The following is a 7,113-nucleotide window of genomic DNA, read 5'->3' as shown; positions in this document are numbered from 1 at the left end:
GAATACCACAGACAAGGTTTAGACTTTCCGGATCTCAGGAATAGCCGCCAATAATTCTAGCTTATACCATGAAGACTCTGATCTTTCGGATTGGAGGCTAAGAGATATACGCTCGATCTAAGGTCTAACAGGAGCGGTTGTCAGGCACGCATTCATAGGTTGAGAATAGTGATGAGTGTCACGGATCATCACATTCATCATTTTGAAGTGCAAGCGAATATCTTAGAATGGGAATAAGCATGAATTGAATAGAAAACAGTAGTACTTTGCATTAATACTCGAGGAACAGCAGAGCTCCACACCTTAATCTATGGTGTGTAGAAACACCACCGTTGAAAATACATAAGAACAAGGTCTAGGCATGGCCGAATGGCCAGCCTCCCCAATGTCTAAGATCGCATAAACTAATCAAAGATAGATTCCAAGGTTCCAAGATTCCAAGATGAAAATACAATAGTAAAAGGTCCTATTTATAATGAAACTAGCTACTAGGATTTACAGAAATAGGTAAATGATGCAGAAATCCACTTCCGGGCCCACTTGGTGTGTGCTTGGGCTGAGCATTGAGCTTTACACGTGTAGAGGTCTTCCTTGGAGTTAAACACCAGCTTTGGTGCCAGTTTGGGCGTTTAACTCCAACTTTTATGCCAGTTTTGGCATTTTGACGCTATAAAAGGACAGAGAGCTGGCGTTTTGACGCCATTCTACATCGTCAAAACTCGTGCAAAGTGTGAACTATTATATATTGCTGGAAAGCCCTGGATGTATACTTTCCAACGCAATTGAGAGTGCTCCATTTGGAATTCTGCAGCACCAGAAAATCCACTTTGAGTGCAGGGAGGTCAGAATCCAACAGCATCTGTAGTTCTTTGTCAGCCTCTGAATCAGATTTTTGCTCAGGTCCCTCAATTTCAGCCAAAAAATACCTGAAATCACAGAAAAACACACAAACTCATAGAAAAGTCCAGAAATGTGAATTTTGCATAAAAACTAATAAAAATATACTAAAAACTAACTAAATCATACTAAAAACTATATAAAAATAATGCCAAAAAGCGTGTAAATTATCCACTCATCACAATACCAAACTTAAATTGTTGCTTGTCCCCAAGTAACTGAAAACAAAATGGGATAAAAAGAAGAGAATATACAATGAATCCCACAGTATCAATGAAACTTAGTTCTAATTAGATGAGCAAAGCTTGTAGCTTTTTGCTTCTGAATAGTTTTGGCATCTCACTTTTTCTTTTGAAATTCAGAATGATTGGTGATGATCGGAATTCACTACCCACATATAAAATGAATCCGTTCATTTGGCAAGTGCACCAAAATTGTCGTCAAGTAATAACCAACAATGGAGTGGGATCGTATCCACAGAGATTAATTGGATTAAGCAAGTAATAGTTGATTAATTATCCTAGTTAGACTATTCATAATTGGGTGATAAGCAACAAGAAATGTAAATGACATGAAAGTAAATGAAAGCAATAAAGTGCAAGGAAAGTAAATGGCAAGGAAAGTAATGTACAAGAAAGTAAAGTGCTGGAAATGTAAAGTGCAGAAAATGTAAATAACCATAAAGTAAATAAAAGAAAGAAAAATAAACATTGGGATAAGAGGTATTACATTCTCTAGATTAATTTACTTCATCTCATCTTCAATCATGCAACTCATTGACCTCTTGGAAATCATGATTGATTGAACCCCAATCCCTTGGTGATTCAATCTCTCAAATCTTGATCAATAGCCAATTCCTTGGTCTAATTGCTCATGAGAAGAGATGAAGAATGGTCCCTGATTATACCACATGCTTTCCTAGATCCAAGTAGAGGGAGGATTATATGTCACCATATCCAAACACCAAAACCCAAATCTATTCAAGTGTGAGAAAGAATTTCAAGCATGGTTTTATGTTTTCTCTTCCAAGGTTCCCATAAAACCCAATTACATTCAATCTCTTTTCCAAGATAATTGAATGCTAGAATGAAGAATGAAATTCTTTCAAGTAAATCAAAGAGAGATGAAGAGAAGAAGAATAAAAACAATCAATCCATTGAAAAACAATAGAGCTCTCTTTCCCAATGGAAAGAGTTAGTGATTCATAGCTAAAATATTTACAAGGTAAGAAAGAAAAGAGAAGAAATTAAAGGTGAATGGAGAGGGTGCTAAGACTTCCCCCAATCCAACATGAGTAATTCTATGAAACTAAGGCCCTTATATAGGCTCTCCTAAATTACAAACTTAAATGAAATTAAAAGCAAATTACAATGAAATGAAAATAAACTATTCTAGACTCTTCTTGTGGCCTTGATTGATTGATAAGTGTGGCTTTAATGAGAGTTGGAGTGGGCTTGATTGAAGGTTGAGGGCTGCAGGGAGAAGTTGGTTCCAAGTGTCACTCCCACTTGATTTTGCCCTTTGGAGTATGACCCATTTTGCAATGTTGAAAGTATGGAGTTGATTGGGCCTTAAAATGAATGTCCACTATAAAGTATTATATATTTTTGGAAATCCCTAGATGTTATCTTTCCAACGCCTTTGGAATCAACTCATTTGGACATCTGTAGCTCAAGTTATGCCCATTTGAAAGTGGATAGGTCAGTCTGTCAGGTAGCCCGGCATGCCACGCCCAATCTCTGGCGTGCCACGCCCATATATTATGAAACTGGCGTGCCACGCCCACTCTTTGGTGTGCCACACCTTAAATGATGCTCTCTAACCATTAGAACTGGCGTGCCATGCCCAGAACCCCAAGTGGCACACCCATTATGAAAATAAAGCTTGCGTGCCACGCCTTCGATATCAAGTGGCATGCCCAGGTTTTGCAATGATGAATTAATGGCCTTTTCACCTCTAGTTTTAACGTCCATCCTAGAGTGTTATATATCGTTGGAAAGCTCTTTTGCAATGATGAATTAATGGCCTTTTTCACCTCTAGTTTTAACGTCCATCCTAGAGTGTTATATATCGTTGGAAAGCTCTTGATGTCCGCTTTCCAACGCCATTAAGATCACATCATTTGCACTTCTACAACTCAGGTTATGTCCCTTTAAAGAAGAAGAGGTCAGACTGGTAACTCTGCAGTGATGTCTTTTGCTCCTTGTGTTTTCGGGGTCAATATCTTCATCAATTCCAGTGTCCATCATAAAGTGTTATATATGGTTGGAAAGCCATGGATGTATACTTTCTAATGGCACTGAAATCACCCCATTAGGAGTTGTGTAACTCAAGATATCTTCATTTGAATGAGAGGAGGTCTGGCTGGCATATGCCCCGGCGTGCCACGCCCACTTCTTGGTGTGCCACGCCCACTTCTTGGCGTGCCACGCCCATAGTGGGGCTCAAAATCACTCCTCTGGAACTTAAGCCTGGCGTGCCACACCCATAGCACCAAGTAGCATGCCCTCTTTGAGATCTTGGCTTCAAAAGCTTGGCGTGCCACGCCTAGAGCTTCAAGTGGCACGCCCAGCTTCACACTCCCAACTTTATTTGTTGTTTTCTTCCCCTTTTGTTGTTCTTTTCACTAGAAATTTAACACAATCCCATTTCAAAGCAATGTACCATAATATATATCATTTGGTTCATGAAATTGCATTGATTCAATGAGATTATGCTCTTTTTATGGCCATTTTAAATAAGAAAAAGTGTACATGATGCGCAGTCATCACAACACCAAACTTAAACTTTGCTTGTCCTCAAGCAAATAAAGAATCATTCAATAAAGTTTGACAAACCAAGGTAAGAAGAATAGCAATATTTATGTTCATGGCTGGCTAGTTTCTTATGCATGCTACAATCACAAAAGAAATTCAAATGATTGATGCTTCTATCTAGCTCATCTTATGAAATCTTTTTCTTTATGTTCCTTCCTTGAAACAAGCTTGTCATTCTTTTCTTAGCTTAGCTTTTTGGGTGCTTTGCACCATTTGTTGAAAGCTACGACTTTAAATGCTTTGTTTTCAAGTATTACCACTTTATACATAAGCACCATAAGCATTTAATTAGAGGACTCTTTATGCTCATTTGTTTCTTTTCTTTACTCTCTAATCATTGATGCGCAGAGCCTTGAGCTTTGAGGGAGTGCTTTTGCACTTAAGCCTAGCCTTGACTCTAAGTGTTTTGTTTTCAAGCTTTTTGCTTGATACATAAACACCACAAGTACTTAACAAATGATCTGTCATTGGTATTTAGAGCCTTCAACTTTCTCATTCTTTCCCTTTTCTTTTTCTTGCCTTACTTTCATTTGCTTCTTCAAGGTTTTCATGATTTCAAAAATTTCATAAAATGTCCTAGATGAAAACTTCAATCAAACAAATTCAAATTCAACTGAGCAACAATAATCATGTTAGCTTCCCAATACATATAAGCTCATGCTAACTTCTTCTTTAATTACCTTGTTTGTTTATGATCATGATTCTTTATTACTTTGAACTCACAAAACTCAAGATGTTAGTCATAATGTCACAGCACATGTTATAATTCAGGAATCAAGCTATGCATATTCACAACACACATGCATACAAGGAAATAAAAGACAATCATGCAATTCAAAATTCTAGAAACAAATAAGAGGAAAAGGAACTTTACCACCTTATAGTTCATCTTCATTATTGTTGTCACTTTCCTCCTATTCTTCTCCTTTCCACACCAAACTTAGAATGATTGCTTGTCCTCAAGCAACAAATAAAACAGTGGTGATGGGGTTTATGATAGTTCATGAATGTCTCAAAACAATAAGATGTGAGTAATACATGTGGTTAGGCAAGCAAAATTAAAAATACAATAAAGGCACAAGAAAGAAACAGAGGCAATGTGATTACATTAATAAGTGGTGTGTGCTTGGTACATTGCATTAAAAGATAAGTGGCAACACCAAACTTAGAATGACACTTTCATTTTAGCATGATGCAAGTACCCAGTGAAGATTGAAAATCAAATTGTTGCATGGCAACACCAAACTTAGAATGCAATCATGTGCCAAATTATTGAAAATAAACAAAGCAAAGAAAGGAAATGTTACCTACGGTTGGGTTGCCTCCCAACAAGCGCTCTTTTAATGTCATTAGCTTGACATGTTGTTCTCAACTTTCTTCCTCTTCTTCCAATTGATTAATAGAAATGACCTCCGAGGAGTAGAGGAAAAGCTTGATGCCCCCTGTTTTGGGTGCCTCCCAACAAGCTTTCTTTTGTTGTTAGCTTGAGTGAACTTGCTTGTTAGAGTAGGGGTTGGATTGTTCTTTGACCCTCTCTTTTTCATGGATATAGTCATTTGTTTCTTGGTCACAATCCTTATTCCAGTTCTTTTGTTGATTGCCTTCACTTCCTTGTTTTCAACACTTGGGTGTTGTGGGATGGTTGGAGTATCCTCTTTATCAAGAACTTCTTGCAATGGTGGCTCTCTTGGTACAAAGATCTCTTCTTCTTGCTCTACTAATTCCTCATTTTCACCCTCATTAAGCACTTCTCCACTCCTTAGACTGATGGCATGATATTCTTCCCCTAGCCAAGGGAAGACATTGGTTGGTTCATCAACAAAATGTTGTGCCAATTGTCTAATTTTCTCTTCTTGATTTCTCCTTGAGATTTCCATATCTTCAATCACCTCTCTTACATTTTGCTTTAAAAACTCACTGAGTTGGGCAATGAAGAGATATCTCTTGGAGAGTTCTTCTATTACAAATTCTAGAAGATTTTGTGGAGGTGCACATGTTGGACAATTATGGGATGATAGTCCTTGAAGAATGGGGTATGCATCATTAAAATTCCTTCTAAAGCCAAAATTTCTATAGTTGTTATAACAATACGAACTATTTTGTGGCACTGGGAGGTATTCCATTTCATTTGATTGCTCATACTCTATCATTCTTTGGTGATATTCCCAGCCACCATTAGGAAAATGACTAGAATCATTTTGTGGTGGTGGGCAATATCCCATATGACATCATTGATCAAAAGATGAGGTAGACTCCATTCTTACTTGCAAAATGCTCTGTCTCAAACAATAATCACCAAAAGAAATTGGAATCCCCATTGTCACAGATGAGAGATTCTTAGTGAGGCAATAACACAAACACCTTACTAGCAAGAGAAAATTAAAAGAAAATAAATGACAAAGACAAAAAATAAAGGAAAAAAAGTGTCTAATCTAGGTAATCAACCAACTGGTAGTTTGTTAATTACAATTAATCCCTGGCAACAGCGCCATAAAACTTGATGACCAGAATTCACTACCCATTTCAAAAAATTAGTGAATTAGTTCTTTTGGCAAGTGCACCAAAATTATTGCCAAATAATAACCCACTAGGAGTGGGATCGTATCCACAGAGATTGGCAAATTCAAGCAGTTTTAATTGATTGATGAATTATTCAAGCGGATCAATAAGATTATGAAGTGCAGAATTATAAATGAAATAAATGTAAATGACTAGAATATAAAGAATTGCAGAAATGGAAATTGCAGAATGTAAAGTGCTGAATCATAAATGACTTGAATGTAAATGGGAGTGGGGAATTGCTGAATGTAAAAATTAAGCAGTAAAAAAATGGATAGATAAGAATGGGGAAGTTCATTGAGATTGGGAGATGTTGTCTCTTTGGATCAAATCTAGCTTATATCCTCTTCAATCATGCAACTCATTGACCTCTTGGCAATCATGATTGATTGAGCCCCAATCCCTTAGTGACTCAATCTCTCAGATCTTGATCAATAGCCAATTCTTTGGTCTAATTGCTCATGAAGATAGATATGCTTGGTCCTTGATTATACCACACACCCTTATAGGTCAAGGTAGAGGGAGGATTATATGTCACGTATCCAAATACCAAAACCCAGAATCTACTCAAGTGTGAAAAGGGATTTCAAGCATGGTTTCATGTTTCCTTTCCCAAGGTTCCCATGAAACCCAATTGCCTTCAATCTCTTTCCCAAGATAATTGAACACTAAGCATTAAGCACGAAATTCCTTCTAGCAAATCAAAGAGAAGATGAAGAGAAGGAGAATTTCACTATTATCAATCCATCAAGTACAACAGAGCTCCCTCTCTCATGAGAGGGAAGTTAGTTACTCATAGCTCGAAAAGTACTCAAAAATGAAGTGTAAAAGTGGATCTAAA

Source organism: Arachis duranensis, chromosome 9 (genome assembly GCF_000817695.3).
Source record: "Arachis duranensis cultivar V14167 chromosome 9, aradu.V14167.gnm2.J7QH, whole genome shotgun sequence".
Lineage (NCBI taxonomy): Eukaryota > Viridiplantae > Streptophyta > Magnoliopsida > Fabales > Fabaceae > Arachis > Arachis duranensis.
The sequence above is the reverse complement of the archived record's forward strand: the minus strand, read 5'-3'. Positions refer to the sequence as shown.